General features: G+C 38.9%; 1 protein-coding gene across 2 annotated transcripts in view; it reads right to left on the reverse strand.

Moving 5' to 3' along the window:
• The window catches only part of CSRNP3 (cysteine and serine rich nuclear protein 3), a 96,145-nt gene that overhangs the window by 68,499 nt on the left and 4,574 nt on the right, over positions 1 to 23,072 (reverse strand). The window contains exon 1 of one of the 2 annotated variants that reach the window (XM_066322871.1): positions 12,058 to 12,119. The exons of the other annotated variant lie outside the window; for it this stretch is intronic. The gene's annotated coding sequence lies outside the window, so the exon portion shown is untranslated. Of the gene's footprint in view, positions 1 to 12,057; positions 12,120 to 23,072 lie in introns of those variants that run through there. 2 annotated transcript variants of the gene reach the window in all.

A 23,072-nucleotide genomic window follows, 5' to 3' on the forward strand; every position in this document is an offset into this window, starting at 1 on the left:
CTAAGTACAGGTTCATAAACAACTCCTCTGAATTATCTCCCATATCCTCACTAGATCTCTTGCCTACCACCTTTTCCATTGTCTCCTGCAGTGCTTACAGCACTGAAATTGTGAAATCACCATTATTTCCATGGCAACAGCCTGCAATATCAAATCCCCAGGATTATAGCTTGACTGTAGAAGAGGGTAAAGAAGCAGCTGGAGTGTGAGAAAGGAAATGCTTACACTCAAACATCTCAGTGAAGAGAGTGAGAAATGAGCTGACAAAGAGTTTATCATACAAGTCAGACCTAAGTCAAATCCATGTGTGCACCCATTGAAATTGTGGCTGCAGGAGTCACGAAGTTCCAGGTCCAAAGAACATAAGTCATAACTTCACTGCAACGGAAACCTAGTATCTGATCATCCTGAGTATGCAGCCAGTCAGAGAGCAAGAACTCTTTCATACCCTGAGATGACTTACAGACAAAAGCCTTTTTGTCAGAGACAATCTCCCACCAGTAAAAGCACACAGAGACTGGATGACTAAATGGTGTCTTGCACATCAGTGAAGTCGCTGCACATAGTGAGAGTGTCAATAGCCAGAACTGTTCCCAGCAAGTAGCAGAAACAAATATTTTTTACACCAAAGGGTTTTAAATTTGCCTAGTTTTAGCATAGCCTACATTTGCAACAAGTGCTACAACTTGGTAGCAGCAAAACCATTTCATTAAGATAATTTGTATAATGAACCACAAAAAAAAAGTGTCTCAGGATCCTTAGATTTGACATAGATTAGCTCTACATTGCTAGCTGATCAAGATAAGGTACAGGAGATACTGCAAGATAAGGTACAGGGATACTGCAGAACCTGAGTATCACCACAACACAAAGGTGGCATAGCTAGCCATTACATATATTCAGTGTGACTGTTGCCTGATTTTTGTTCTGAATCTTCTTCCAGGAAGATTATTAAGAAGGTTGTTTGACAAAGTATTTGTGATCAAATTTAGGTGTTGCCACTTTCCTGAGATCTGTCGCTTCTATTCTCTCTGTAATCAAGTCTCCCCAGGAATATGTTACATGGGGGAAAGGAGACACTTCCATTACTCAAGAGCTCAGCTATCACAGAGACAGATTAAAGAGTATCTAAAGCTGTTTGTACACACTATGTACCAGCAGGAGATCCCTTTAGAATAACATCTGTATAAACAGATGCCGCTTCATAAGCCAATATTCTTCAGAAAGAAGCACATCTGCACAGTAGTGCACAAGGCATGTTGTATCTGGGAGCCTTATTTACACACACATCCTGCGGTACCTGAGCGAGATCCACATCTCCAGGACGTAGGACATAACAAGCATGGGATACACAACTCAATGTTGTTTATGAAAGCATTATTTTGCTCTTTGCCCATTGTTTGTTATATCCCAGTGAAAGACATGGATATATGCCAGAAACCAACAGGAATAAGCAACAGTCAAACTTCTAACAGCAGTGAGGCTACAAAATTAGTGGTATCACTAAAGGATCCCTAAGTGCACAACTGGGGAACCAGGACAGAGAACTCAACTGAATTGTTCTTTGTTCTGCACCATAACTACAATTACACAGGTAAATCAGATTTTTGGGGAAGCAACTGCAGTCACCAAGAAGTCCAAATCCAATCTCATCTTGACAGAAGACCCGAGAGATAGGTTTAATGGTACAAGGTACTAAAGACTTACACAAGTCAAATTTTCAATACGTGAACTAAAAATAAATCCCGTAACTGATAGGAGGAATCATAAGGGTAATGTAACTATGCAGTGAAACAATTTTGCTAACACAAGTCACTTAGGGTACATGAGACTACCATTATGTAGGATGGGAATACTTTAAACACACAGAAGTACTTCAGCAATACATACATTCTGAAAAGAAGTGAGCAAATGTATACAGGTATAGAATGCAGTACACAGAAATCCACGTCTGGCTATGGGAACCAAACAGCACATGACTAAGGAAAACAAATGGATGGTCAATCAGTATTTTTGGACTTCCACTAAGACACCAGTGAGGTTCGGCCTTCAGAGGCTGAAAAATTACCACCAGCTACAGGTAAAGAGATCTGCTGTATCATACATATCCATTTCATTAGAAAGGGTGAAAGTTGGCTTGAAAGGCTCAGTTAAAAACAGACCTTTCCAGATGATTACTAAACAGCTGTCTAGTAGCTACAGTAGATTTGGAGTAGCAGCATTCTAATTCACACAACTGCAGACACTGGAATCTTTCCTGTTCGTAGATATATCCTTCACAACAAAACAAAGCCTTGCACAGTGCCACACACATCATCATCTGCCATCCTTTTCACTGTGCTTGTGTGGCATTAGTCCATAGCAAGGCAAAACAAAGTTGAAACAGAGGGAACAGTATTAAAGCAAGGGAAATAAGCTAACACATTGCTACGAGCTCTAGGTCAAACATCGATTGCCCAACACAAAGACCCTTTTAAGAAAGTGACAACTTGACACAGCAGAAGCATATGATGGCTATGGGCTGTGAGAAGGGTGTATCTTTCTTAAACACCCCCCCATACAATTTTTCCTCCTTCACTTCCTATTTTTCCCCCACCCTAATGAAAATACTCCTACAATGAGATCATTTAGCCAGTTCTCTAGCTGCAGGTATACTAACTGGCGAAGCAAGTCCTCAAAGCTCCATGGCAACAGGCTTCGCCTTCCCACGACACCCGATAACTGGAAGGCACCAGATATTTAAAAATTGCAGAGGCAATATATTATTACTAGAAGATAAAAATCTCATATAAATATGGGAGATACCTTTCATACTGTCACAGTACTATCTGAAACCTACAAAGTAAAATAATATAAAAGTCTGGCTGGTTTGACTTTCTCTGGTACCTAAAAGGCTGGAAATTTTAGAGAATATTGGTAACAATCTCATTGCAGCAGACCTTTAGGTATCTTCTTTAGATAGCAGGTATTTCCAAATCCCAATGAAAGGCCTAAATAGAGTGATGTTAGAATTACTGAGTGAGTGAACAGGTGACAGTGCATTCATTACCTGTGCTCCCACGAGAAAATTTTCTTATGATACTGTGGTAACATACACTGCCAAACTTGTTCTACAAAACCCGACTTCAGTTGCCATATCGTCAGTGTCTCACTGACCCCCATGGACAGTTTATATACTGGGCATGACATTCTGTGCTACAGAATATCACTTTGGCCAGTCTGGGTCAGCTGCCCTGGCCATGCCCCGCCAAGCTCCAGCTCCTCACTGGCAGAGGGTAAGACACCAAAAAGTCCTTGACTTAAAGCAATCACTTAGCAACAACCAAATCATCCCTGTATTGTCAATACTATTCTCACACTATTCTGAAAAATACAGTACTGACCCAGCCACTAAGAAGAAAATTAACTCTGTCCCAGGCAAAACCAGGACAAGTCACAAAGACAAATCCAAAAATTTTTTCATCCTAGCCAAAATTTTGAAATAAATGTTTTGCAAAATTCAGTGCTATAGTATAGAGCTCATACAACATCATCTGGGACACTGAACAAGTATGGAGCATATCTGTGAAGAAATAAACATAAAGCATGTACTGTATGCAGTAAACATTTAAAAAATATGAAATAATAAACCAGAATTCTATTCAAATTATATATCCTCATGATTTAGAGAAATGCCTCACTATAGAAATCAGTAATTGACTAAAGTTATGGAAAAATCAAGAGGAAAAAGAGCTCAAGAACAGATTGGCATTTGGAGTGGAGGGGGCTGGGGGACAGGGTACAAGAAATACAACCACTTATTTCTTTGGTTTATTTATGAAACCTTATTTTGTACTAATTTCCTCTTAAGACCTGATGACATTTCATGATAAAATCTACCTGAATAAAAATTCTTATCTGAAAATAAAACCAAAAATAAACGTCAAAGGTGGGCATTAAATAAATAACTGTCCTATGTGTCACACTGCATTTTCCTTGTCTCAAATGTATCAACTGAAAGTACAGAAAATTTTAAAGTCTGTAGCAACAATACAGATTCACTTTTGAACATAAAACACTTCTATGCAAATGACTGCAAACTGAACTGGAGGATGCAGAAAACAGATGTTACGCATAAAACATTACTGCAAAGTACTCATCACAAACAACTCCCACCCACTGGCCAGTCAGCATGTACTGTAACATTCTAGGGAGACTTGGCAAATAATTTCACACTCAAATCATGCATATTGATGGTCACAAGCCAAAACGTTTGGGTTATTTGTTGTGATTAATACCCTTTTTGAATTTAAGTCTTTTCCTTAGCCTGCAAATAAAGCTTGGTTTTTTTTAAGAAATATTTCTTACCTGCTAAATAAACGTCTGCAGCAGAGACGGCTGTGAACTAATCAAGGTGGTTGCTTGGCTCCATATAATGCACTGAATTATTCTGCTCTTTGTGTAACTGACAGTTTTAAAGTTGGGAAGGGAGGGGTAGTCAAATCCAAAAGCACCTACAGTGACATCATCACTCACACAAAGACTATTACTTGCTTGTGAAAATGACTATTCACATAAGGAACTGCATTAACGCAGACAAAAAACCATTTGCATGAATGCTTGCAAACAGTGAACAACAGAGGTACACGAACATGAATCAAACAGCTGTTCAGAATTCAAATTAATGTTTGCAATACATGTTTTGCTGTATTTGGCAGCTCTAATCATAAGCACCAGTTGCCAGAGGTAGGCTCTGGTAGTTTCAGTACTACAGTCTGTAAAATTTACAAACACATAGCAAGCTAATTCCACTTAAGAGACTACACTGTATAGGTACAGGGAATACCATTAGTATAATCTCACTCATATATTTTTGCTTACAGCAGAGGTCAACTTATGCAAACCTAAACCAGGCAAAATCTTTCTCCCCTCATTTGCCTCAGCCTAGCTAAATCCACAGCACCAAGCAAATCCTGCAGGATAGGACTGCACAATTCAACCTGGGAATCTGTTCTGGCATTGCAAGCCAAATCCTGCCAAGTCTGCTCTTTGCAGGGTTTCTATACCATCACGTTACAGTACTCCTGATTTCACACTTGAGTACTAATCCACTAATCTTCTAGACTGCCTACACATTGCTGTACACTCTAACACATGCCACCTAGCTCCACTGGCAATGAATTTAAAATGCAGAAATGATGCTGGCATATGCTCACCTCTCACATCTACAAGCGGTACAGATGCTGATAGATCTGGCTCCTTCAGTCTTCCAAAAGCATTTCATATGGTCCTTCATGAACCAAGCATGCAAATATCCCCCTCTCCATCACCCAAGACAAGACTCCTGCATACAACAGCAGGTAAATGGTCTTCTAATTCTTAGCTACATCAACTGATGTCAACAGTTGAATGAAATGCTTGTATAATTCAGTCCATTTTCAGAAGAAAATTCTATGCTAGTTTTTTTAAAATTTTCTCTCAGCATGCTCCTCAGAGAACAAAGTAAAATGAGTAAGAGGCAATATTAATTCAACCAGGAAGCCAGAACCTTAGCATTCAGGTCTCCAGCAAAGAAGGTACAACCTGTAGAAAGGGACTCAGAGGAATTCAGCAAGAGGGCCTTCCTGTCAAGATGAGATTTATCCACAAAAGCTGTTTTAGCTTGTGTTTCATTTATAGCAATTTTCTAAGCTTGCTTACAGCAAGTTCTAGAGGAAAACAGGAGATTCAGGAGAAAGGCATCCTGAAGCTGGGTCACGAACTCAGGTCTATAATGCCTAACCTCCACATAAGTCATCTAGGACACTTTTAGCAGCATCTGTCAAAGTCCTTTCCATAGTCTTCAGGTTACATTACTGAAGACCAGGTATTAGACACTTCTCTTCTAGGTTTTGAGTTTTCATGATGAAATTTTATCAATTAAAATCCCTTCACCCAAAATCTCTGCAGAAGTTTTTCTTTTACCCCTTTTAAAGAAAAAAAAGAAATTACTACCTGTATCCCAGAAGAAATTTTGAAGTTTGTATGGACGCCCTCAGAAAAGGCTTACTACTATTGGCATTGGCTGTATTGCTGGACTGCTTGCAGCAAAGGTCTGGCCAGGAGAAGTCACAACTTCCTAAAACTGAAACGTGAAAACAAAAACTCTGCTACAGCAGTAGTCAGTCCCACTGACTTTTACAGATACAGAGAGTTTTAGAGCAGAGTGAGTATGCAGGTGATGGGAAGAACTGGCCTGTCTGTTATTTGGAAGACAGCATACTACCAACACATCTTTACTGCACTTCTTTGCAAAAGGACATACAACATTTGGCTAGCTTACTACCTTCCCAGCAACTGGAATGAGGTTCTGAGGCTGGCAGCAGTGTACCTGGCACAGCAGCTTTGCAGTATTCTGCTTCCAGCTGCAAGAATGGCAGTAGGGTCCAGCTCTGTGATGAAGACTGGAATGCTGTCAACTTCCTGCGTGTTGGAAATAAGTGGCCTTTAATATAAATTTTGCCCAAATTAGCCCATGTAGTAATACTAATTGGCTCACTGGAACACCTTTTCATACTATTTCAGTGCTGATTTTCCATGCTGTTCTTTCGTTATCATCAGTCTTGCGCCCCGCCTGCAGAGGAACTGCACAGCATGGCAGGGAATCTTGTGTATTTCCTGCCAAAGTACAGCATGGCCATGACTGGTACATGCCAAAGGGGCCTCCCCACCTCTCCAGGCCCAGTACATGTCACTCAGCTCCCTGTCACATGCTGCATTAGCATACAGCCTGGCTGCTCCTTCACCACTGCCATCAAGAGAGAGAGTGAATTCAGTACCTCTCCTCTTCTGCCACATGTTCTCTGCATCTTGCACAGGGGGTAGCCATTCTCTACTCTGAAATATGTAATGTTTCATAGATTTTCAAAAATCCAACCAACCTAAACAAAACAAACTCACAAAAACACTCAACATGTCCAAATTCAGAACATCTGAACTCCAAGAGCAGCAGCATGAACTTGTAACACAAAATTTCACTACAGCGTATTTGCAAAACCTGCTCTGAACTAGGTTTTCCTCTTTTTTCTTTTTTTTCTTCTAAATAGAGGAACAGCCTTGCAGGAACTAACTGAGCTAACTGGGATGGATGATACCTCAGCCCAGGTAGCTTATGCAGAAACCATAAACCTGAGACCATGGGAGGTGGGATATGGAAATTAGGATGCTAACGGCATCATTCCAAAATAGTTCATGTCTCTGGTTCTGGTTCTCTGTTGGTTTGGAACCTGTGACATATAAAGTCATGTCATTATCCCATGTTTGGGACTGGACCCCTGCCCTCACATAAATCTTACACTTTTTTTAAGTTAGCCCCTCCCCCTAGTCTTTGGATGCTGCCCCTCAGACCATGTGGTCTCTGCCTTTGTTATTTTACCACCATTAAAGTTTTATTTTTCAGGCACTCCATCATTCTCACTCCTCTATTCTTGCCACTCTGCCCGAGCACCTGGAATCACAGTGCCAACTGTGATACACCTGGAATCACAGTGCCAACTGTGATACAGATGTTTCCAGTTTAACTGTTTAAGTACTGAGGGATGTGTGCACATGTCCAAGTGAAGACAGGGCAGTGCAGATACAAATTTTAGATAAAAAATGAACAAATATTTCATACCTTGTTCTGGTGACAATTTTTGACAATAACAGTACTACTTCTATGTGGCAAGATATAAAAAGGACTAACTTTAGGAGATGACAGTTTAGAAACAAGACAAGTGGGTATTTTGGATGTTTTCTGCAGAGTGGCAAACATGGTAAGATTGTCTTCACCTTGTAGTCTCATATTAACTGTACAGCACAGAATTCTCTTCACACATGAACAAGCAATGCTGAAAATTGCTGGAAAAATCTAGCCTGGCAGAATCCTCAGCTCATCCGCTTGCAACTTGCTATAAAAAAAGCCAAACCAAACCAAAAAAAGGAAAAAAAAAGCCACAGTACTTCCTCCATGTTATCATCACTATCTTTCACAACCTAGACATCACAGGCAATATGCAAAAACTTTCTCATTACTATTTTTACCAGATGAGAACTTCCGCTTCTATATCCAAACCCCAAAGGATTCATGACAAATTGGCACAACTCAGCTACCACTATAAAACACAAGGATGTACTTCTAGCAATGTATCACACCTTTACTTCCTCAAATGATGTTTAGACTGCTTATTATCTCCATAGAATCTTAAACTACATATACATGAAAAGGAGGTTTAAAATTAAAGCAACTCGGGTTTGTCCACCTCAGTTGAAAACAAATTATTCTCAAGAAGACTCACAGAAAAGTTTCTGTAATCTATTTAATCATTTGCTTTCTTAATATGTTGACAGCTCATATTGACTGAAAGATATTGTATCCTTTCCTCTCACTCATTTTGCTGGGTTAAGAACTGTCTAGATGGACAGGCCCAGAGAGCGATGGTGAACAGTGCTGCTTCCAGTTGGTGTCCAGTCATAAGTGGTGTCCCTCAAGGATCAGTGCTGGGCCCAGCCCTGTTTAACATCTTTACTGATGATCTTGATGAGGGGCTTGAGCCTACCATTAGCAAATTTCCAAAGTTAGGTCAGGGTGTTGATCTGCTGGAGGGCAGAAAGGCCCTGTAGAGGGATGTGGTCAGGCTGGATTGATGGGCCAGACCAAGGGCATGAGATTCAACACGACCAACTGCTGGTTCCTGAACTGGAGATACAACAACCCCATGCAGTGCTTCAGGCTGCAGGCAGAGTGGTTGGAATGTGGGCCAGTGGCAAAGGACCTGGGGATGCTGGTGGACAGTGGCTGAGGGAGCTGGGGGTGTTTAGCCTGGAGAAGGCTCAAGGGGACCTCATCACTCTCTGCAACTCCCTGGAAGGAGGCTGCAGTCAGGCAACGGTCAGTCTCATCCTGCAGGCAACCAGCAACAGACCAAGAGGTCACAGTGTTGACCTGTGCTACGGGAAGTTTAAGCTGGACATAGGGAAGAACTTCTTCACATAAAGATGATTAGATATTGGAAAGGACTGCCCAGGGAGGTGTTTAAGGAAAGACTGGACTTGACACTCAGTGCCATAGTCTAGTTAACATGGTGGTGTTTGGTCTTAAGTTGGACTCAATGACCTCAGAGATCTTTTCTAACCTAATTTATTCTGTGATTTCAAATAATCAAAAGCAAATATTCAACTTTCAGTTTAATTGACCTTTGGCACTTGTGATGTCAATTAAAAATGGATTTTAGTATTAATTTCCAGAGGATTAATTATTTTTAAGTGTCACAATACCTTGTCATATTTTAATGCTATCTTTAAGATACTCCATAGCAAGAAAAATGCCCTTTTCAATGATGAGAAATTAATCAGAATACTGACTAACATATGCTACCAGAAATCATATATATACTGGCAAAATAAAAGAACAAGAGGGGTATATTTAGCCCACTAAGAAAATGCTTGTCATTTTTTCTGTTTTCTAGGCATGAGCAGGAAGTCATCCAATGGGAAAGAAGCAGAAATAGAAAAAATTTGTATTTTTCATTTATATTTATGTTGAATACCAGCTAACAACAAAACAAGTTATGATGTGTGGAAGGAGTAAATAATGAAGAACTGGATTTAAAAAAAAGTTGTATGATAGAATATCCCAGGTTGGAAGGGACCCACAAGGATTGCTGAGTCCAGCTGCTGCAGGTAGTGGTTATGCATTCTTAACTGAAAATAATTAATTCTTTAAAAGATGAAACTTCTTAGCAATGCTAAGTAATTGAATGCTATTTCTTGCTTGTAACAAGTTTTTTTAGTGATATAGGTTTTGGCTTCTACTTAGGGTAATTTAATATTCTACTTGAAATCGTTTGCTCGATATTTCAGTCACCTGCACATTCAACTGATAAGGATGCATTCACTAATCCAGTAAATAAAAGAAAAAAAAAAGGTTCATTTGCAGGTTGTTAACTTACAAAGTCAGTGCTTAAGCACACTTTTTCTATCATAGACTTCCCTGGGAAAAAGCCTCTATCTTCAAATGTTATACAACACCTTACCTGCATCACCACCATGAATTTTTAAACCAACTTTCTACCTGCCTTCAAACTCTTCATCTAGTCTACCTCCCACTCACATGCTCCCTTCTCAGCAGGGTCTCCAACCAACGCTAATGAGCTTATCTCATTTCCACCCAGCTGGTGAATGCTGGAAGCAGCTGAAGGTGAATGCTGGACAGAAAATGTAAATCTGTAGTTCATGTAGAATACCTGAATCATTAGAGAACTTTAAAACTAGTGACAGCACACTAGTTTTATTCAGTATCTTTCATGCTGTCATTATTAAGCGGTAGATATTTTTAGCCACCAAAAGCCAAATCCATCTGCAGCAGCAGCGTTTCCAAGGAGACAGAATAATTTAAACACATGTGGAACTACATCTCTGTTTTCATCAACCCCTCTCTGTTACTGGAGCACTTCTGAGTCAGATTTCTCATTTGATGGGGGAAAGTGATTTGAATACATGGATTTGAGATTGTAATTTAACAGTTGAGCTTATGCTTTCAGATATATATCCATTACCTAAAAAACCCAAATGTTAGGATACAACTCCACTGTTTTTCAGTCAGTGTTATTTATCAGTGTTTACATTTCAGTATAACAACAACAACAACAAAAACCTAAAAACAAACAAACAAGAGATACAGCTCGCTGGTCTTTCAGAATAATTTTGTGAATCCCTGACATTTGCTGCAAATCACTAGGTTTTTTATTTGATTTTTTTAGCAAACATTCCAGGCTCCATTTTCTAAAGAAAGAGCTAGGAGGAAAGGACACCACTCCCAACAGTAAGGTACATAAGTGGACAGTACACAAAGCTTCTTCCAATCCTTTTTAGCACTCATACAAGTTCTATTGACTTGTTCCAGTTTTTCTTTACGGCACAAATTTTTAGTAATTGTAGGCCTGCTTTAAGGGAAGTCTCTCAGTGAATACAACAACAAAAAAATTGGATGATTGCATTTACTGATTTTAATCTCTGAAATCCATTAAAGTTAAATTCCATCCTTTTAGCTTTATAAATATATTTTATAAATATACATACACTCAAATAAATTATAATCAAAACTTATTTACATCAATTAATATTTTTGCTTCAAACTAGCAAACCAGGCTCCTGTATAACAATTATTTCCTATATGTAAAATGTAGAGGTAACTCAAGAGAGAGCTGACTCATTGAAATCCTTGCCCCAGTGAGGCAAATATCAAAATATCCTATTGTTTCAGCGGGGCCAGGACTTCTTTCTGTATTCCTATATTGTCATATAATGTGACTTGATAAAGAAATCTACTTTCTGAACCAAGCAATTTATTTGCTGCTTGCCATCTTCAGACTGTGTGAACTAACAGCTGCTGCTAACACAAACTCTGCAGAAGCAAGCTATTTGAACAATTTATTAAAACTCAGATGTAAATGCTGTGGGTACTACGAGATTTATCTGTCTCCCACACATAATTTATATGCATCTTTTTTTCCTTTATGACAAGGGTAATTTTATACCTGAGTCATCAATCACATTCATTCCAAACCTAACAATGCAAAAAATCTACAAAATCCCTTTCAGTAGTTCTGAGGAGCCATTCTTACTGTTTATTTACCACTAAACAAGACAGTTTCAGAAGCAGTTCATTTTCCTATCCAAACTCAAAGAAAGCATTTTTAGACCTTACAGCACTCTCTTCCTGTTGGTAGCATACGCTGTATTCTCAACAGTGAGTATTTCCATCACACAAAATGACCTCTCTTCTTACAGCTTACTGAGCAACTTCAGCATCAATGAGATGCAATGCGTATCCTGTCACATGAGAAAGCTGCCAGCATCAGGCATGCCTATGATTTCACTCTTTATGGATCTCACATCCGTTGAAACCTCCAAGGCAGGAGAAATAATAACGGGAAAAACTGCTTCAGAGTCATTTGTGAGGAACAAGCAAGATGCTTGCACATGCATTTTTATATCCAAGAAATGTTGTGGCAAGGATCAAGAATAGCTATTCATAACAGGAATTTTTTTCACCCTTACCTGTAAATCGAGTTTCTGTGTTTCAGCTCTGTCAGTGCAGAATGAAAGGTTTACTCCCCCTTTTTCCATCCATCAGACAGCAGCCATCCAATAACTGAAGTCATCCTGGCATCCTCTGGAACATGCTCTCTCCCTTATTTCCCACTCCCCCCCCCATCTGCATGCTACCAAAATGGGAAAACAGCAAGAAGAAAACAGAACAAAAAAGCACATCTGAAAACCAGCTTTAACAAGCTACTTAGTAGTCAGTGAGGACACTCGGTACTAAAAGGTAATGACAAAATTTAAAGACAAGGAAAAAAGAAGTCTATTAATAAACCTTCAGCTTCAATACTGAATAGGAATTCTCCCTTTCAGCTCCTTTTTGGAAGGAAAAAACAAGCAAACAGCTGTAGGAACACAGTTACTGCCTGTATACATTCTTTGAGACTGACTCAGCTATCCAGATCTTCAGTGAAGAGTGCTGCTGTGTATTTAGGAAAGCTTGTGATTATCAAAGTAACAGTGGTGCTTTTATACAAACAAGGATCTGAAATCACAATGCAAATTAGAATAATCCAGACAGATGTCAGGAATTTCCTACAAAATATGTTTTCTTTCCATTTGAGACAGTATTTATAAAATACCTCGGAAAAATAATTAGTAGATACTTCTTCTTGAACGCTAGCTATGTAAAACATTACCTGTATAACTGGTGCACATGCATTTATTTTACTGCATTTATAGTACAGTAGACAACCTTCAGTGTGCTGCATGAACTTTACACAAAACTTTCTACCTAAATAAGAATTCAAATGCAGAAAATTACTACGTGAACAATTTTCAATTTATGTGTCTGAAATATACTCCTAGTCTCTTTATAGCCTCTTAAATCTAGTTTGAAAAAAATTTTTTCCAAGATCAGAGAATTTTTATTTTCTACCTCTCTATATAAATCAGGTAGGTATCAGCTTAGTTGAAGACAACAGCATCACATTTAGTTTATGACAGTTTAATTACATTTAAAATCAAAATCAAACATGAGTCTTCTTAGCTAAGATATCATCTACTACGATATCAAAGCCTCTGTGCTCCAGGATTTTCCCTTTAAAGAAAAACATTAGGCAGCAGAAGCTGACAAATACCTTTGTGTTTATAAATTTTAATCTTCAGCTATAGCTTTCCAATAAAATTAACTGTGAATTCCTTTAAATACGAGCATCTGTTCTCTTCAATGAATTATTGATCTTTAACCACAGCAAGACTATACCAATTAGCATACTTCCACTACAAAGTAATAGCTGATTTAGCTTCTAAAACATTAGCTGTCAGTCTTATCATAACAAACTGCCAGCAGATCCTGTGCACAACATTCAGATTCTGTCTTTACAAGTAAAGTAGGTGTCTTTTTAACCAATTTACCTCAGTTTAACATAAAACCTCTTTTTAAATGCCTAGAATGGAAATCCCTCCCTGCAAGCATTAAAAAAAAACCTATTAGGCTTCAAATCTAAAAAATCAATACCATTTTCTTTAGTGGGGAAAAATGGGAATACTGAGAGACACCTAAACAGACATTTTGTCCTGATAAGCAATTGGCTAGAAGACTTCAAATTTATTTTCTTTTTGATCTGCAGAAAGAAAGTTGGAGTTGAGCACCAACACTTCACCTTTCAACCACCCTGAGTGCTGAAAGAAATGAACAGACACACAGAACTGTAGTGCCACAACTAGACAAATATTTTTTAAATATAGATGCAAGGTGCAACACTATTCCATCCCCAAAACACTTATCATAATAGCTAGCCAAAAAAATGGGCAGTATAAACGAGTAAATCAGAATGCACTGCAAAATCTACTACAAAAAAAGAGGAGAGTATTACCAACAAAAACCCCAATAGTTCTACAACAGTCACAGAATGAAGCAACACTTAATACAGGCAGACAGTGTTTCTAAAGTAAACACAAATAGCATTGCTACAAAAATTGATCAGCTTTAAGTAGGCTGCTGCTTCCTCCACACTGCACAAGGGCTGCACACACAGCCTCCCTAGCAGTGGGGTCTGTGCAGTCTCCAGAACTCAACCTTGCCGGTTTACTTGGATTCCTGTGTAACATCAGACGGTCCTTGTGAAACTTGCTCCAGTTTGAACATCAAGAATTGAGTAAAGTCGTTTACATGATAAACGCATTTTAAATACATGAAATTCCCTGCTGCAGGGTGCTGAGGACATTCTCCTGTGCAGGCGGGGGCGTGTGGCTGCCTGGGCACAAGGCCAGCCTACAGACAGCACAGCTGGTGGTCCAGAGAGGAAGGCAGCAGCAGCCCCTGCCCCCCTTTGCCAGGACCCTTCCTTCAAGTTCAGCCTCTTGCCCTTGGCCCCTGCTGGAGCTGTGCTCCCACTGCCGCAGCCCTGCTGGGACCCGGCCAGGCTCACCCCCGACCCCGAGGGCTGATTCCCCTGCCTCCGAGGGATCCCAAGCCGGGGGATCCTGCCACTCCCACCTGGCAGCCCACCCCGGGCAGAGCAGCTCCGGACTGCTGAGCTGCCTTCGGCTTCTGTCCCACCTGCTCCTTCCAAGCCACCTGCTGCACTGGCTGCTCCCCGGCAGAGCACCTGGACCTGACTGGCTCTTTCCAGAGCCAGCACCTGCTAAATCTTAGCAATGCTTTCCAGCTCCAAAGTGCCATTATTGGACTAATTACCCACATATACACAGAGATGGAGTAAGGGAAACTGAATCCAGGTTTGTACCCAGTCCCTGCTGTGACTCAAGAATTTCTTTTTGTACTTGTATTGGTTTGGCTATTTCTCCTGTTTTTTAATTTACCTATGCTTGGTACTCTATAAAACATTTTTTTTCTCTCTAGAACTATTACACTGGGAAAAAGGAAAGCTTCAGCAGAAAACGGATTCCTGCAACAACTTCCTTTGCTTTTCTTTTTTCCCTGATTATGTCTATTGCTACCAAAACATTTACTTCCGTTTTCTCTGACACTACAAAAAACGAAGTTTATTTTGGTAATCCCTGTCTCAAATAGTTCAACAGGATTACCTCCTTTCTAAATAAACCTTCTGGCTGGGGTACTGGATAGCACCTTCTTCACCATCTTAGTTTCTCCTGAAATGCAAATCTTTACAAGTAGGAGAGAAGGTAAGCAATGGCTGAAGGCAAAATGGTCTTGCAGATGTACAAAGCAGCTTTCTAGCATGGAAATTATTTCCAATTTTGCTTATTTGCATACCAACTAAGTATAAGTCAAGTAAGCGCTGCCCAAAACCTGGAATTGACTTCTCCTAACTAAATAACAATACAAAAGTCTTAAACATCAGACTTCAAAAACAAACTTCTCTTGAACCATAATCTACACTTCATGACTGAAAGGCAAAATTAAACAAACCTGATAAAGTTTATTAACCCAGTTTTTATTAGTGGTAAATAAAAATTTTTGGCTTTCAGCCTTATCTGCTCCAGTGATGGTGGCACAGCACAGTAATGGAAAAGAGGAGGTACTACCCCTTTTGAAAGGAACACAGACAGACTGACAGCTAGGTCAGGGAGCAACACCACTTTTCACTGCTATGGCACAGGCATCCTACGAGATCTTAGTTAACACAGCTGAGTACCTCAAAGATTAGTAAGGGCTCTTTTTCTGCTTATTCTGCAGGTAAGAGTTTCTTCTTTTATTTATATTACTCCTCCTCTACTAATGCATTGACTTGATGAAGCCTTCAAGGTTAATAAAACCGACAGAAATACAAACGCATGAAGCCAAATATCATGAGCTTAAGCAGCTATACCACAATTAGTTACAAACATCTAATCCAAACAAGAGAGGTGGAAAAACATTAAGAACAGGCATAATATCTAAATATATTTCCTCCAAACATTTGATGCTTACCCCAACTGTGAGCATGTCTCATTTTTTTTCAAGAGTAAAATTAAAAATCAACTAGATTTAGATGAATTTTGCCCTGAGTATTATCAACCTAGTTTCAACCACATGCACAGTGTCCTAGTCTTCCTAATTTGTTTTTTCCTAGCAAGTTTCTGCTCTCTCTACACTGCCCAGCTTCAATCATGAGTCTACAGCTACCCTATCTTCAGCCTCACCTACTGGTCATATTCATATTGGTCACTAAAAGCAGCCTTTTACTTTTATTGGGGATTTTGGGGCTGCTCACAGTCAGTTCACACAGATTATCAGAGATCATAAGGCTACACTGATATCTATAAAGTCACTCTTGTCTTGCATTAGGTTTTGGATTTTGTGCCATATGCTACATGGATCCACATGCCAACAAGGGATCAAAAGAGGTATCAGCTTTGGTATCAGCAATGGCGAATCAGCTCCTCAAGTACATTATACAGAAAAAACATTTTTTTCTTAACAATTTCTGGTACAAAAAAATTACCATTTGTTTTACATTTCTACCAATAAAAGTACTACATTTTTAAATACACTTGCACAAAATTTAATTCCAGAAGTTACTGAAGGAGCTCCTCCTCTACCCCATGCATACTTTTAAGAAAGGCCATGCACTGTGGCTATTGATAGTACTCACTGTTTCTCCCCAGTGCTGCTGATGCACAGCTCACCAAAACAGACAAGGAAAGAGCATCCAAGGAAATCATATCGAGTTTGTAAAGACATGTGACTAACCAGTACTACCAGCCTTTCAATACAACCATTTCCTTGGGGCCATTCTCATGCTTGTTCCGTGTATGGTTTTGTCCTAGTGTGTTTGTTTTTAATAACATAATTGGCTCTTTAAAGAAAAATCACCATTGTACATGAAAAAACATAAGAAGTTATGTATCACATAAGGATTAAAGATCTTTAATCACAAAAGATGAAGAGTAGGGCATTAAGTTAAGCTATTGAATGAACAGTAAGCAAATTTAAAGCTTGTAAGTGGCAGAGCTGTTAAAAAACGGAAGAAAAAAATTCTATGAATGACCAGGTGCTTTTTCAGAAATTCAGAGTGTCCCTAATTTCTCTCCCTGTAAAATGAAAGGTCATTATTTACCTTTTTGCTCCGTCATAGCTAAGGTGGAATTCAAAATGTACATAATTTTGCTGATAAATTAAAATGTCCTTGTTCCCCAAGCAAAAGGAACTTCATCTGCTCCAAAGCAAGCAGCGTTCTGCAAAAATTGACCTGTGTCATCATATACAGATCTGAAAAAGCATTCTAGAAAGGAACACTCACTTGGCAGGGGACAAGAGTCTAGTCCCTATTTCCAAATCAATCTTGTGAACAAGAAAACCCACCTATCCCTGCACACAAGTGAGTAGCCCAGTATTAGTGTTATGCCCCATTTCATCCAAAACCAACTGAGAGAAATGGCAGGCCCTTGCTTAGCATTATCCTCCCAATGTTATTTTATAGCTTGTTCATTATGGTATATTTCTAAAAGATGCAGGTGTCAATATCAACACTTTCAGGCCAAGAAAAAACAGTATCCAAGCCTCTCATTTCCTTAGGAACTGCTCCCAACTACAATAAACAAGTACATGTCTATCACTGGTAGAAGAGAAAACCCTATTACATTAAGAGTTCGCCCATAGAAAAGAGATCAGCGCTTTGAATTTCCAGTGCATAGAGCTGACTGTACTCTAAAAAGCTCATAAATTCAGATATCCTACAGTGCTAGTATGCCCATTTCAGCAAGGTATAAGCCCCAGTGAAATGCAGGATGACAGAATTTCTCTTTACATGTTTTGCAGACACAAGTTCTACCAGCCATGTTAAAAACACAGTAAGCATTACTTTAAAGTCGTAGAGCCAGAGAGACATCAAATGGATTTCCTGACTTGCAAATGCCTCTTTAATCACCTTCAGTGCAGCAGCAGGCCTCCAAGAAAATGCTTAGCAGAATCACGAACTTTGAAGGAGCCACAACCAACAGAACATCAGGGTTGGCAGTGAAAAGCAGGGTAGTCAAAAGCAACAACCAGGAGCTAATTTAAACAGCTTTCTCAAGACATGTCAAACAAGGAAAGACAAAAAAAAATTGTCACTGGGCAGAGAGAGTTTTTTTCAGACAGATCAGCTTCTGAAGAGGCTCTGGAAGAATCCCAAAGTTGTCATTTAAACCAAAAAGCCTCACTTCTTACACAAACTGTTAAGCCTTAGGCTAGGAACGACTTTCAAAGCAGTGACAGAGTCTGCATTATTTTGCATCATTGTGAATAGATAATAATTTTTGTTGAAGTTAATGAGCAATACAAGCTGGAGAACAGGCTTTCCTTCAGTGTTCAGACACAAAAATCAAAAAGTCATATGCAATGAGAAGTCATTCAAGCTCTCCTTTATCTAGAGCAAGTGTTTATATTCAATGTCTGTAAGGGAGGGGTGCAGAAAATGGTCTCTGAAGTCTTTCTACTGTACCCCTTACAGATCTTCTTATACAAACTCAATCAAAAATTGTCTGAAAAATCCATCCAGTCAGGTAGCTGTGTCACATAATGAGAGTTGCAGTGCTTAAATGTAACTGGAGGAACTCTGGGACAGAAGAGATCTGCCTTTGATGATCAGATGGTTCCTATCTCATAGGTAGGTGGTATGATGAAACAAAGATGGCATCAAAGATGATATCCTTATACATCTACATCAAATAGGGAAAATACTGAAGGTTGGCCATCAGACAGTCCCTTCAGTCTCTCTGCTAAATAACGACTATGTAGAAATACAGTGTACAGCACAAGTCAAAAACTTGTCTTTGTAACCAAGCTAACTTCTCTTACCTATTACTACAACCATTGGCACTTCCTCGGGGGTAACCTGGTACAGTTCTATAAAAGGCCTCACTTATAAATAGTATAAAAGAGTAAAAGGTATCATCCACTCAATGTTATGGATTAAAATATAATAGGAAAAGTTCAATATAAACTGGAAGATACAGGAAAGCCATTTCAAATATTTCCATATATCACATGAATGACTCTTTTTGCAATTTTAACCTACTAATGTACAGTTTTCACCAAACACTTTCACAAGCAACACAAAAAGTATCCATTTTGGAACAATTTAAATTTCTAAATGAATGCTGATCACTCTATACAGATTGAAAAGATGAGCTTCCTAAAAAGTTATTAATAAAAATAGACTAAATTTTATTTTAAATCTGTTCTAAAAATTGATTTTGAAATCATTTTTTTAGTCCATCCTTTAAAAACATTTAATAGTGAGATGCAAGAAATTCAAGATATTCTAATAAATATTATATTTCATTCTAGGGATACAATATGGTAAGAGAACAGAAAACCAGACAATTTTGGCTGTATTCATGGGGCTTTCCTCTCCTCTCTGACTGACATTTACAGACTTGAGCTGTAACATCTCTTAAGGAAAACAACAGTTTTGATAATAATTAAGTGAATGTATTAATTTTACAGAAAATGTATAGGTATAAAAATGATAATTTTCCACGTTAATAGGAATTTTTGTCACACCTAGGATCAGCAGCAGTATGAGTAGAGTGTTTCATCAGTAATATATCAGATGCTTAGAAGAAATCCTGATAGAGATCAATTTAGGAGCTATTCTAAGTCTTTAAATTATCTTCATTAAGTAGAAAACATGACGGTAATTTTATTTTAATATTAGCATTTTTATCAGGCTGTTACTTAAAAAAAAAGGTGTAAGTAATTACTTTTATTTGTTAGTAATTCTTAAATGTAATCCACATCACATTCTGGAAACAAAAGTGGGAATTTTCTTTAAAATCCCTCTTCATAAGAGAGGTATCACAATCAAAGAACTCAACAAGAGCATCAGTTTGGTGCAATCACGCACTGACACCTAGTGAATGCTTGCAGTTAAGAAATTCTGTTATCTTCTCATTGCTGGTGCCCGACAAGTGTTACCAACACACTCATGCTGACAAGATGCTTCAAATACAATGTTTACCTTATTCCAACTAGGGGGAAGTCAGGATGTGCGGAACTGCTTGTACACGAGCCTGAGAAGACACATAAAGTATCCGACCAGCTCGGAAACATGCGTGTCCCTGTAAATGAGTCCCTACCTTGTTTTATTTTTGATGCATCATGGCAGCCTACTGACTGGTGCTCAGTATGGCAGTGAGAACAAGCAGACAGACAAGTTCTTCGAGACGAGACGGATTTTGCAAACCCCCAGCTCCACTCAGGGAGTCAGCTGGCTCCACACACAGCACAATTGTTTTCTTTCCATTATGCAGCAGATGGTGCTGGAGATGATCTGAAAAGCCCTTAAACGTGAACGGCACATGCAGAGAAACAGTGGAGACTGCAACCAGAGATTTATAGCCAAGAACAATCTGGGGTCAGTGATTATGTCATCACATTGTCACTCCTAATGTGTTTCAACAGAGATGCAGAAGCTAGCTGTTCGATCCATTCATGGAGCTTCAGCAGAATCACCAGCCTCACATCCTCACCAGAAACAACAGAGTTCCTGACATTGTTACTCAACTCCTCTTATTCTTTATAATTGCATTTAAGGGATCCCTTTTCCCAAACTTTTTTGCATTTCTTCAGCCTAAAACCCAAGGTAGCAATTATCTGTTCTCTTGAATTCTCAGGGAGCACTGGAAAAATTATTCAGTGAAAATGTGTACTGCCTAGTATTACAAGCAAAGCCAGTAAAACAAACGCCAAAATAAGCCTTCAAGCTCTTACAAGTGAGTTGAGGTTGTGTTGGAAGGCAGGGGAGGAGGGGCAATGCAATACACTGCCAGATGCTATCCATCACCATAAATCTTTTCAGACCCGTGTTCCTAATTCCAGTTTTCACAGCCTGAGTTTCTTGAATTTCCAAACAAAATGTTCTAGAATCACATATATACCTCTGCAGCCTGTAAGCACTTTTCCAATATTAGGTCTCAATTTACTTTGGTGGAAGTTAGTTGGAAGAAAAACTTAAAATTAGTTATTCCGGAACTTCTAGCTTCACTTGAAAAAGAACTATGTGTATTCATGGTATTCATGCTTGGCTCTAGGTGCTAGGCCAAATTTCTCTCTCATGTATATGCAAGTTGTTACAGCTATAACATACACAGGCAATAGCAGTAGTGAAAAGTCTTTAACAAATGGATATTTGGATTAAGTTATTACTAAATACTACGTTGCTCTTTCCTGTACGATCCTTCCCCAGCAGAACCACTTGTCTTTGGATGAGCAGCTCCAGCCGTAGTGGTCAGAGTGGTGTTTTTTTTCCTTTTTCATGATTCCATAATAGTCGCACATCTATGTGTGGTGACAGGGACAGTGGAAAACAGAACCCAAACCATGCCCAAACCATGCAGACCAGCAGGCCACTGGCACCTGCTTTTACTTTCCAAATTTGTTTTTAATACATCTCTAAATTACCTATCACACATCAGGAGGATACATTTCTTAGATGCACTATTCAGAGGCTTTTACAACATTAAATTGTCTAGTTTACCTGTGCTGTTTGTTTCAGCAACTGCGTAATTCCCATTTTCTTTCTTACCAGTTACAAAACAAAACAATCCAAACTAAACTGTGGGGTTATGGTGGGAACTTGACACATCTGAACAACTGGCTTCTTATTTTGGAATGAGCGCTCAGAAGGGAAAACGATGAGACAGAAAATCTATCTAACTTGGAAAAAATGACCCGAGTTATCCTGTCAAGGCTTATCCTTTAGCTATTTAGTTCAGGATACGCCCTGATTATCCCATACCACTTGTGCTCATCTGAGATGGTGAGGGACAGACACTGAAAAACACACAAAATTATTGCCACTGTTAATAAATTTAATAGTTTGTGCATCAGGTGCAGCATTTTGAGATCCTTCATTTAAAAAAATCTAGTGTATGTCTGTTAAAGAAGTAAATACTTTATGAATGTATCTTGGAAACAAGTTCAAGCCAAAGTAAACATTAGCAGAAGCATGGCAAATCCTGAGCAACTAAACTCTCATTACTTTTTATATGCCTATAGAATGCTCACAAATACATAAGAATACAGATTTCTAGGTATATACAGCGCTCTCCTGCTTGTTGAGACTGTATGTGGAAGACAGCATTTTTCTATTCTATCATGACAGTAAGGGTTGACAATTTTTTCAAAATTTCTTATACTACGTAAAAAATGAGAACAGGTAACTGTATTCTTGTCAACTAGGAATTCACACTGAGGTGTAAGCATATGGGCAAAACACAGATGATTAAGGGGAGGAACCTGAGGGGGAACAGCAGAGTGTCTGATCAGCTCCTAATGATCAAAATTTCTTCTGCAATAAAGAATATTTATACTCCCTCAAACCAGTATCCTGCTTTGCAGTTCAAAAACCCTTGTTGCCATGGGAACTGCAAAAGAAGCCGGTTGTGACATAGCAAGGCTATAACAGAAACAATTCTGCTGTGAAATGACCAACAGTCCAGGGTTTTGTATAAAAAAGGCTCGCGTATTTTCAACCTGAAAACAAAATGCTGCCTCAAATCTTACTTCCAAATCCTCCTTCCACAAATATCTTGCAAATTTTCACTAAAACCTGATCACATATACAGACATTGTTCATACAAAATGAGGTAAATTTGTATTTCATATCTACTACATTCATTGCAAAAATACATTCATTCCATGTGTGCCTTTTCCAGATACATTTGGTACAAAACGTAGATTAGTGATTTACATTACTGTACTTTGTGTAGAGAGGCTGAGCAAATAGATCTCATAAAAACAGAAGAGACAAAAGACTAAAGCACACACACACACAAAATACTGCATAAGATATAAAGGAAGACTCCTAACACAATTATTATATAAAACAATATTACAAGGGTATACATGCAATTTGCCCTTTGTATCTGTTCCCGCCAGGTAACAAAAACCAGTGCTTGATTACTAAAATAGAACATCATGCCTTTTGAAAAGGCTGTTGGCACTTCAAAGCAAAGTGAAAAGCAGTGTAAAACCCAGTCATGCAGCTCCCACTTGAACACACACAGTTTGCAGAAGTGTGAATAAAAAACCCCAACAGGCTGACCAAAGGGTCCATGTAATAACATGGAATTCA

Source organism: Sylvia atricapilla, chromosome 7 (assembly GCF_009819655.1).
Source record: "Sylvia atricapilla isolate bSylAtr1 chromosome 7, bSylAtr1.pri, whole genome shotgun sequence".
Classification (NCBI taxonomy): Eukaryota; Metazoa; Chordata; class Aves; order Passeriformes; family Sylviidae; genus Sylvia; species Sylvia atricapilla.